An 11,784-nucleotide genomic window follows, 5' to 3' on the forward strand; every position below is an offset into this window, starting at 1 on the left:
GTCAAGGCTATGGTTTTTCCAGTGGTCATGTATGAATGTAAGAGTTGGACGGTAAAGAAAGCTGAGCACCGAAGAATTGATGCTTTTGAACTGTGGTGTTGGAGAAGACTCTTGAGAGTCCCTTGGACTGCAAGAAGATCCAACCAGTCCATCCTAAAGGAGATCAGTCCTGGGTGTTCGTTGGAAGGACTGATGTTGAAGCTGAAACTCCAATACTTTGGCCACCTCATGTGAAGAGTTGACTCACTGGAAAAGACCCTAATGCTGGGAAGGATTGGGGGCAGGAGGAGAAGGGGACAACAGAGGATGAGATGGTTGGATGGCATCACCGTCTCGATGGACATGGGTTTGGGTAAACTCCGGGAGTTGGTGATGGACAGGGAGGCCTGGCATTCTGCGATTCATGGGGTCACAAAGAGTCGGACACGACTGAGCGACTGAACTGAACTGAACTGAACTGAACTGCTGCAGTTACTTAAAGCTGTGTCCCTGACTCCTCAAGTCTTGTAGTGCATTAGGGCTGAAGGGCCCTTGGAAAAGCCAGGGAGACCGTTCCCCTGGTTTTACAGAATAGGCAACTGGAGCTTAGGTGGTTTCCTTTCCAGGGTTTTGAGGCAGAGGGGGAATTGGAATAGAGTCTCCCAAGCCCCAAGCCTCAAGACTAAGGTCCCTCTCTCCACACATCACAGTACGTTCACCCTGGCAGTGGCATCTCAGGAAGTGTCATCACTTTCAAAAGGTGATCTCTTGGCTATCTCCCATGGGACTAGGAATTTGTTTTTGGCGATGGTCTGTTTTGTTCTTGCTTCCCAGGTGGCTCAGTGGTAAAGAATCTGCCTGCAAATGCAGGAGACATAAGAGACACAGGTTCGATCCCTGGGTCAGGAAGATCCCCTGGAGGAGGGCATGGCAACCCACTCCAGTATTATTGCCTGGGAAATCCCATGGACAAAGGAGCCTGGGGGCTAAAACCCATGGGGTTGCAAAGACTCAGACACAGCTCAGTGACTAAACAGCAACAATATCCTTGCACAGGCAGGTCCAAAATCCTCTGATAATGGAGAGCACTCTCCAGAAGTTGGGGATGCTGCAGTTCCCTAGCCCCTGCCAGTCAGCAGAAGCCTGGGTGCTCGAGGCCCAGAGAGGCCTCTTGGAGATGCTGTCTGAGGAGCTACCTCTGATGAGTCCTTTAGTCCAACAGGCTTCAAACCAAGGTTCACTTATGCCTGGGGGGCACCCAAAGACTGCCCAAGGGAGACTGGGGCACAGATAGTTTTAAAGGAATCTATTTCTGGGGCCTCCTTGGTGGTCAAGTGGTCAAGACTCTGCACTCCTAATGCAGGGAGTGAGGATTTGATCCCTGAATAGGGAATTAAGTGTGGCCAAAAATAAATAAATAAAAGAATCTATTTCCAAATCCTTAGTTTCATATCTTTTTCTTCCTAAAACTTATCTGGGGAGACCCAAAGGACAGTATTCCATTCTCACCTTCCCTTCTCCTCAAGCCTCCCACCACCCTCCCCTGCCCTGACCTCAGCATGGTACCCCACCCCAGAGTGAAAAGTGTTTGAGGAGCCAAAGAAGCCTCGTTATTAGTGCTGTTGGAATCTTGGTGAAGAAATCATCACCTGCCCCAAGGTCATGAAGATATTTTCCCATGTTTTCATTTACAAGTTGTATTATTTTACTTTATATATTTAGGTCTATAATTCATCTGGAATTGATTTCTTAAACAAAATGTGGCATATCCACTCAATGGATAATTATCTAGCCGAAAAAAAGAACGAAATATTGACACATGTATAATATGAATGAACCTCAAAAAACAATATGCTAAATAAATCAGGCACCAAAGGTCACATATGATTCCACTTACTTGAAATACCCAGTAGAGGTAAACCCATAGAGACAGAAAGCAGGTAAATTTTCCAGAGGCTGAGGAGGCTGGAGTTTGGGTTGCTGAGAATGTTTTCAACGTTGATAAGATGTCATGGATGCATAGCATAGTGAATGTACTAAGTGCTACTAAACTGTAACATATTTTGAGGTCCATCAGTGTTGTAGCGTGTGTGACTTCTTCATTTCTTTTTATAGCTGGATTAGATTCCATTGAATAGATAGGCATATTTTGTATCCATTCTTTCACTGAAGGACGTTAGGGGTATTTTGATCTTTTGGCTATTGTGAATAGTACTATATGAAGATTTATGTACATGTGTTTGTTTGGATGCCTCTTTTCAAAATAGGGATTCCCTAGTGGCTCAGATGGTAAAGAATCAGCTTGCAATGAAGGAGACCCAGGTTTGATCCCTGGTTCAGGAAAATCCCCTCGAGAAAGGAGTGGCTACCCACTCCAATATTCTTGCCTGGAGAATCCCATGGACAGAGGAGGCTGGCAGGCTCCTCAAAATAATTGAGAATACCAATTCTTTTAGTTATATACCTAAGAATAGAATTCCTTGGTCACATGGTAGTTGTATGTTTAACTTTTTGAGCAAACTCCAAATGGTTTTCCACAGCATATGCACCATTTTACATTCTCACCATGCAAGGACAAGGGTTCCAATTTCTCCACATCTTCACCAAGACTTGTTAATGTCCATTTATTTTTCATTATAGCCATTCTAGTGGATGTGAGGTTGTACATATCATTGTGGTTTTGATTAGATTTCCCCAATGACTAGTAATTGAGCATCTTTTCATGTGCTTGTTGGCCATGTATATATTCTTTGAAGAAATGTCTGTTTGAGCCCTTTGCCAATTTTTAATTGGGTTGTTTGTCTTTTTGCAGTTTAATAGTTATTTATATATTCTGTTTATTATTTATATATTCTGTTATCTATTATTATATGTAATAGTTCTTTTTATATATTCTATATATAGTAAATAATATTTATTTATATATTCTGGATGCTTGAACCTTATCCTAATGTGATTTGCAAATATTTTCTCCCATTCTGGAGAAATGTATCACTTTCTTGCACAAAGGTTTTTACTGTCACGAAGTCCTATTTTTTTCTTTAACTGCTTATAATTTTGGTGCTATATCTAAAAACCATTGTCAAACACAAGGTCATGAAGATTTCACCTATGTTTTCCTCAGAATTTTTATGTTTTAGCTCAACATTTAGGTCTTTGATCCATTTTGAGTTAATTTTTGTTTGTATTGTAAGATAGGGGTCCAACTTCAGACTTTTTCATGTGGATATACAATTGTCCCAACACTATTTTTTGAAGAGCCTATTTTTCCTCATCGAATGATTCTGACACCCTTGTCAAGAATCATTTGACAGTAGATGTATGGGCTTGTTTCTGAACTCTCAATTTTATTTCATTTGTCTATATGTCTGTCTTTATGCCAGTACCTGCCAGAGTCCAGCTCCAGCTGGTCCAGAGTTCCCTCAGGATGCGAATGAGAAGACACAGCGAGTCTTAGTGTTTCCAAGTGTCTCCCCCTTTATTGTTTTTAAGACAGCTTTTATATTTTTAGTGGTACATAGAAACAAATGTAAAGTATAGAGTCATACCAACTCAGCTTAGTGGGCATACCAGCTCAGCTTAGTGGGCAAACCAATTCAGCTTAATGGGCAAACCAATTCAGCCTAATAGGCAAACCAATTCAGCCTAATGGGCCAGCAGTTTTGACCCTCATCGAAACCATTTGCATGTCTTTAGTTACCAAAAGCCTCATTTTGTTTACATCATCTTCTGGCCTGGTGGCCTGCTAACATCTCGTGACTCTCCATTGACAAGGGTTGATCGGTCAGAACATTTTTGCATCGGGCACAGCAGGAAAGAATTTATCAATAGAAAGTTTTAAGGTAAAACCTGTTTTTGGCAATTTATTCTACACCTTGAGCTTAACAGAAAAGAATGTGGTTCCATAAAGTCATAGAACACCAAGCTGAAGATCAGCTCTAAGTAAGAATCATCAGTTAAATCAACAATTGTCTTATTATTTGTATTAAAGCTGAACTTTTATTTATATAAATTTCTAACTATTATGCTTTCATTATATAGGCTAAATACGTTAAGAGTAAAAACATAGTGAGTAAATATAGACTAAGTAACAGTTTCATAAAGCAATATTTTTTATATTTCCTAACAAGCCTTTTTTCCTGCGAAGGGTTTTGTGCCCATAGGGGCTTTCTGTGTGGAGGCTCTCAGTATTGTTTATTGTTAAGGAGCAGTCATGCGCACTAGCTCCAAAGGCACAGGTACATTTACTAAACAAACCAATATGCTAGCAAAAGGAATTTAGATTAGCATACTCTATATCGCAGATAATTTTATTAGGGTGCTACCGTTCAGGGGCCTTGTCGGTTGAGGTTTCAGAATGATCTATTTTAGAAGGGAATCAGGAAAGGCCTTTTGCCTAAGTCATAGAAAATAAGAAGAAGTTTATTATAGTAAACATCAGAAAGAGAGATGTCATCTTTAAGGTGAGCGCTGAGGCAGCCTTCCGAGATTCCCTGAGGCCTGAGTTTCTCTGCTCGTCAGGTCTTCTCCTCATGACTCTGTCATGGGTGGGATCTCATGAGCTGGCTCCCGGCAAGTACCATACTGTTTTGATTACTATAGCTTTATGGCAAATTTTGAAAAAATCAGAAAGTGGGGGTCCTCCAATATCGTTCCTCCTTTTCCATGTTGTTTTGATTATCGGCATGTCTTGCAATTCCATAGGAATTTTAGGGTTGGCTTTTCTGTTTCTGCAAAAAAGGTTGTTGAAATTTTGATAGAGATCATATTGAGTTTATAGATTGCTTTGTGTAGTATTGTCATTCTATCAATAAATCTTTCAATCCGTGAACACAAATAGTTTGCATAATCAAAGAAGGAATTACTTTGATGATTAAGGTCTGCTTAAAAATGCAGATTTTAAGTAGATAAACATCAGGTAGATCTGGGTGGGCCATATTCCAGTCCTTGTGAAATCCACTATAAAACCAATTGTAAAGAAGGCAGAGAAGAAAACGGTAATAGGTAAGAAACTTCTAATTGCGTATTAATTACTTGATCATATGTAATATTTACTATGCCTGGAAAGCATCTCCAAAAGGTATATCCTGTAATGACTGAATGGTACTGATTTGGTTAGTGCTTTCATTTGCAGCAACATCTCTCTAATACTAAATAAGCTTGTTCTAAAATTTTAAGTTTTAACTAATATTTTAAGAAATATTAGACTTAATTATACTTACCAAAGGAACATTAATATTTTCCTTTGTGTTAAATATGGATTTAGACTTTTACTTAAAAAGGAATTAATGTGATCAAACTGATTAATTCCAGTCATCATTGTTGGGTCACACCTAGTACCAATCAGTCTCTGAAACTTTTGCCTCTGTCCTCCCTTTCATGGCACGGTTGCTAGTCAATGTACTCAGTTGAATTTGGGGGCAGACCACTAGGAGGCTTCACAAAAGCTATAAAAGGTCCTTTGCTCAGGTGGCCCTGGCATTCTAGGAGCTCTGGGTCTGCATAATGGCTCATTCTGGTAACTGTGTGTGAGGACGATCCCAGGGCAAGGTACACTTATGTCCTTGTACATTTAACTTATAATTTGCACCTGGCTGTACACAACTGGCAGGAAATCACAGACACAGACAGTCAGCATTTCCACATATTTTGGTGGTGGTGGTGGGGAATTCAACCCATAACACCCTGTTTTAATTTGTATTGGACTGTATTAACTATTTTATGTGGGATTGAAGGTTCAAGGTCTTCCATTTTATAGAGCCAATTGTATCAAAGACTTTATTTTTCATTAAATCAGAGCATATTTTAGGGTAATGGGCTATGGGGGAATTTATGCAAGGCAACAGTTCTGATGGTTACAGTGAGGCATAGTTTTTGTCCTCTATTTTTGTGTTTGGTAACTCTCTAAGAGTATAATAGGTACCTTTTTAAAATTTAGTAAAGACCCCCAGGTATAACTGTTTTTGTTTCCTAAGCCTGGTGCTGATTAAGGCTATGAAGCTTTGGTGCATATGAACAGATCCTAAAGTTAATTTAGAACCTATGTTGTAGAGGTACAAAAGCCAATTAGTATGATTTAATCTTTTGTTGAATAAAAATTCTTTTAGCAAATTTTAGATTTAAAATTGGGTAAAACTATGGACCTCTATTTTAATTTTTTTGTCCTCCTCACCATCCAATGTTTTGTTTTTTGAATAGTTACTGGATACTTCCAGGGTCCACTCTATCCTGATCAACCCCAAATTTGGGTTAGATATCAAGACTGATCATGCCACACATGCATTAAAGCATTAGTAACAGGATTACTACTCACATATTGAGGCTTTCTCGAGAGAATAGGGCAGCCTCCGTAGGCAGATCTGAAAATGGCTTGAGTGAACACGGAAAGAAAATTGACTTTGGGGGTTTATTGGGCCTAGGAGATGGAGCTGGGGTGAGGGATTTTGCTACCACTGGATGAGGCTGGCATGGTCTGAGCTTCTGGCTTGCATCAAAGGAGGGGATATATGTCCTAAATCTTCTTTAAGATGATATGGCCCATATATACAATGGAATATTACTCAGCAATAAAAAATAATGAAATAATGCCGTTTACAGCAATATGGCTGGACCTAGAGATTGTCATACTGAGTGAAGTAAGTCAGAAAGAGAAAGACAAATATTGTATATTGTTTATATGCAGAATCTTTAAAAAATGATACAAATGAACTTATTTACAAAACAGAAAACAGACTTACAGACTTAAAGAATGAATTTATGCTTACCAAGGGGGAAGGATAGGGGAGAGATACAAGTAGTTGCATAACCAAGGGCTTGACCATCAGCATGAAGTTGAGACCAGCTTGAGACTCAGGAGCCCCGCCCCTTCTGATACTGTGAGGAGCATGAACTTTGCCTTACGCCAAGACCTCTTCTTTGCAAATGGGATGAAGAGGAGGGGAACAGTGTCACTGGGAGGGTGAACTTTGAAGGGACTCAATATACAGTATATCCAACTAAGGCTGCATCAAATTGTTGTGGCTGAGATGACCACAATGATGAATGCTAAGGTCATCTGAGCACTCCCTGTGTGCTAGACACTGTTCTGAGCACTTCAGTAGTATCGTCTCATTCAATCCTCACAACTCTAAAGGAAGGAAGTGTTGTTGTCCTCTTCCCTTTACGGAGGGGGAGCCTATGGATCAGAGAGTTTCAAGGACTTGCCCAAGGTCCCACAGAACTGGCACTGGAAATTAAACAGCCTGCCTCCTGAGCTTGTACTCTTAAACTATGTGCAGCAACATTTTCCTAATGTGGACAAATGGTAGTCACATAACTTTTACCCAGCAGGGCTGAGGTTCATCAAGCCAATTCATTTTGTGATAGCAGCTAAAGATGCTACATTAATTAAATGTATCTGAATGTTTTACCACGGAGGTTATTCTGAGAGGCCACATTTTTCACAGGAGTAACCAGTGGTCTGGAAGGGAGAGCAAAAAAGGGGAAGAAAATGATTTTTTCCCTTCTCCCACTACCTTTCTTTAAGTCCCAGGACCTCCTTGGTTAGGCACCAAGAGGAGTCATGATGACTCACAATGGCTCAGAACACTCTGGTCACGTGCAATGCTAAGATCTGACCATGGCTGCCACCACCTGAGTTACTCTGTGTTCAGGCCTGAATACACTGAATTAGAGGTGGTGGAAGACAGGGAAGACCATCACCTATGTTTGGGTACCATCTGTGTATCTGTTTCCTGGACATTCAGTTCTCTTGTCTTAGGCTCTTTCTTTTTATTTATTTATTTTTGGTAGCTCTCTCTTAAAAAAAAAAAATATTTATGTGGTTGTGTCCGGTCTTAGTTAAAGCAGGCGGGCTCTTCATTGCAGCGCACAGGCTTCTCTAGTTGTGGTGGGTGGACTTCTCTCTAGTTGTGGCCTGTGGGTTCCAGAATGCGTTTTCTCAGTAGTTGCGGCAAGTGGGTTTAGTTATCCCCACACTATGTGGGATCTTCGTTCCATGACGAGGGATCAAATCCCTGTCCCCCACATTGGAAGGCAGATTCTTGACCACTGGACGGCCAGGGAAGTCCTGGCTCTTCCTTGACTTGAGCAAAATCTCTCTGTTAAAACTTCTCCCATGAGAGGAAATACAAAAAGTGTCCTAACTATGTTCATTGCATTTCAACAGGTATGCTGGGTAATGTCAGTGATTGTGGTCTCAAGATCTAATCATCCAGTGAAAGCTTCAAAGCAATTCAATTCAAGGTAGGGTTCACTACACTTCTTGATCTCATTGCCAGCCTTGGCAATGACTCTCAGATTATTGCTTTTTGTTAAATACCAATTCACGTAAATGGGGTGTTAAATATAGAAAATATAGTTGTGAGTGGTCATACTTCTCACGCCATATTACCTTGTGAGTCTCTGATATAGAACAACTAGATAGTTAATGTTAAGAGTGTGTGACCAATGTGGATATTGTCTCGAAGTAGGACATAGATTTCTACAGGATGTTTTTATTAACAGTGAAGACCAGGCTTTGTGTTTTTTACAGTGCTACTGTTTAAGGAACTAAAATGACTATTATCAGGAAATGTGACTTGGCCCCACACTGGCTGCCTGCTTAGTCTCACATGACAACTGAGGAAACTGAGATATGGACGCCTGGACAAGGGACCCAGGCCATGCGCCCCCTTCCTGGAGTGGCAGGGAAGGCTTGGCCATCCAGGTTTCCTCTCACCCATGTAGGACCATGTAAAGGCACTAAGATACTGTTTTCAATGTTCAGAACAAATAGAGGGATGGGAATTGTTTCCTTGTCTTCCACAGGATCAAGAGGAGGCAAACCGAAGGGGTAGAAGGCTGGGGCCCTTATGCCAAACAAATTGGGTTCACTTCCTGGTTCTGCCACATACCAGCTGTATGACCTTGGGGCAATTACATGCTTTTCCTGTACCTCAGCGCCCTCTTCTGGGTAAGTGGGCATGACAATGGACCCACCAAAGCTGTTATGACATTACATGAACCAGAGTATGTTAAGCCCTTTGCAGAAGTGCCTGGCAGACAGACACCCTGAGCAGAGGTCTGCTGCTGCTGCCGCTGCTCTAATCAGGAATGTATTCCTCATAAAATGGAAGCCTGAGATTGGAGAATGCATATCATCACCGTCTCTTTCTCGCCTGAATGAGAACCTCTTAAAGCCACAGACTGGTAGAGAGTCTTCCCTGGCAAAGTCTGTGCCCTTGCCTTGAACTCTACTTACAGGCTGGTTCACTGTTTGTTTGTTTGGGGGTTTTGATGTCTTTCTTCTGAGCCCCAGTGCTCTTTTCTTGGAGAAAACAGGCTGAATCTGGGTCAACCTGCCTTGATGTTTGTACCTCTCTGTGTCTCAAATTTATGCTTATAGGAATCCTTCTTTATTTAAATAATTTTATAGAATTGACTCACATGTTTTTAGATTCTTGTTGTAGAAAATACAAGAATTACATCTACAGAGATCAACTAATAATCCATCTCTCCACCCCTTTTCTGTATTCCCCCATCTTACACTCCTACCCCAGAAGAACTGCCATTTGTTTGCTGTAAACATTTCAGATTTTATTCTTTGCATTTACTTTTATCAATATAGATGACTCTGAAGAAAGACAAATGTGATACTAAGACACATATTGTTTTTCAAGTTTCTTTCTTCAACTATCATTTCTTGGATATTCTTTCCAGGTCAGTACAAAGAGGACCCCTTCACCATTTTCAATAGGTGCATTTTATATCATATTATTGATATACTATAATTTATTTACACAAGGAAATTAGAAAAATTGCTTTTGTCTTAAGTGGGTGTCTCTTTGGAATAACAAGTCATTCACCCAGATATTTTATAAAAACTATTGGATATAAGTTAAATACATAAAAGAAGATATTATGTGCTCTAAGAATAAAATATGAAATAGCAGAAATGATGTGTCCATTTCACACTTACTACAAAATACACATGAATATCATTTTTAAAACTAGAGAGAAATGTGCTTGAAGTTTTTGTTTTCTGTTTTAAGACTAAAAATACCATTTATTGCATGACAGGAAAATTAATTACTGCCATCCTATCAGTTCTTCCCAAAATACATCTTTGAATTCAGTGCAAGCACAGTCATGAGCCTCAACATGATTTTGCCATGAAATGAACAGATTATTCAATTAAATAAAAGACAATCTATGTGAAAGCTTCCCATGTGGCTCAGTGGTAAAGAATCCTCTTGTGGGTTTGATCCCTGAGTCAGGAAGATCCCCTGGAGGAGGAAATGGCAACCCACCCCAGTATTCTTGCCTGGAGAATCCCATGGACAGAGGAGCTTGGTGGGCTACAGTCCATGGGGTCACAGAGAGTTAACATAACTGAGCAACTAAACAACATGTGGAAACAGCCATGATTGTAAGCTGTTTCAAGATATGAAAATCTACACTATAGATTTAGTGACTAAAACAAGAATCAAAAATATGTCAATGGAAGAGAACAGAGAGTCTCAACGCAGCCCCATGTATATGACAGAATGAAGGAAATGATAAGGTTGACATTTCAAATTGGACTATGCCCCAAAGCAATATCTTATGGCCACTGCTGAAAGCAAGTGTGTGCGGCAGGGAGGTGGCAGGGGTGTGGGGCAAGAAGTCCCTCAGTCCACTGGATTAAGTGGGTTTCCTCATCTTTTTCAGGCCCTCTCAGCTGTGCTCTCTTCTGAAAACTGTGGAATCAACCAGTCATGGATAAAGAAACCTCTCAAGTCAGTCCTAACACGCCCATACCAATCATCAGAAGGCTGGCAGATAAATACCTTAAACCCACCCTGGCTTCCAACAACATAATGAGTTTTTTACTTGGTAGGCAACTAGGGAGACACAGAAATGATCTGGATTTGTCCAAATGGCTGTGGATGCTGACACGAGCTGCACCAGGGTGGAGTTGGCCATTGCCAAAAAGTCATATAACCTACCTGCTTATGCCTGTCCATAATCTTGGAAAATGCAAAAAAAAGTAAAATAACAAACTCCTCCCTTGTTTCACTGGTTAAAATAAAAGATGCCTGTCAGTTCTTCTAGTCTGATATGTTTTTATGTTGATATAATTTTCCTGGGTTACACTGGAGAGGAAATTCTCTTCATTCTAACAGTCTTTGCAGGGGCTCTCAGACACAGTGGAGATGGTGAGATCACACTTCATATCAGATTTCTTTCAGTTTTAATCTGAAAAAGAAATCAAGGGAATAGTTGGGTAGTCCTAGGTCACTCAAAGACCCAAGACTCCTGTCCTCTAGGAAAGACATTCACTGCCACTCACTGCCAAGGAAGTGCACTGCTTCTCTGCTGGGTCTCAAACTGCCCTCCCCACTCCCCCAAGAGACACTCTGCTGCTGGGAGGCACCAGCAAAGGGAATCAGGCCACAAAGAGCCCAGGTCCAGGAAATACTCCCCATCCCCACTGGTCCCTGCCTCTTGCCTCCAGAAGCTCCCCACACAGCAAGCATTCCTGTCTCTGGAGGCAGCAGGGGGAATCCTTTCCCTCACCTAGAATCCCAAGGTGGCCTGGCCTGGGGAAACTCCTTCCATTTCCCCAGGCAGCATCCCCAGGAACTCAAGGAAGCCCCAGTAGCCTGCAATAAACCAAGCAAGGCAAAGTGGCACCATGAAGGCTCTGAAAATCATGCTGTCCTCACAACCACAGCCCAAAGCAGGAAGCCAGGGCCTGCTCTCCAAACCCAAACAGGGAGACTGCCTGCTACACTACCAAACTTCCACAGAATGCAGTGTCTCCTAACATGACACCAAAAGTCC

General features: G+C 41.1%; 1 protein-coding gene across 3 annotated transcripts in view; it reads left to right on the forward strand.

Moving 5' to 3' along the window:
- ZNF75D (zinc finger protein 75D) overlaps window positions 1-11,046 on the forward strand; it is a 28,079-nt gene extending 17,033 nt beyond the window's left edge. Inside the window, exons 7-9 of one of the 3 annotated variants that reach the window (XR_014076129.1) lie at window positions 8,147-8,223; window positions 8,788-9,678; window positions 10,669-11,046. The gene's annotated coding sequence lies outside the window, so the exon portion shown is untranslated. The remainder of the gene's footprint in view (window positions 1-8,146; window positions 8,224-8,787; window positions 9,679-10,668) is intronic. The other 2 variants (XR_014076130.1, XR_014076131.1) reach the window with 2 other exon arrangements.
- Window positions 11,047-11,784: the final 738 nt, after the last annotated feature.

Source organism: Giraffa tippelskirchi, chromosome X (genome assembly GCF_054371585.1).
Source record: "Giraffa tippelskirchi isolate mGirTip1 chromosome X, T2T-mGirTip1v1.2.pri, whole genome shotgun sequence".
NCBI classification, from domain to species: domain Eukaryota; kingdom Metazoa; phylum Chordata; class Mammalia; order Artiodactyla; family Giraffidae; genus Giraffa; species Giraffa tippelskirchi.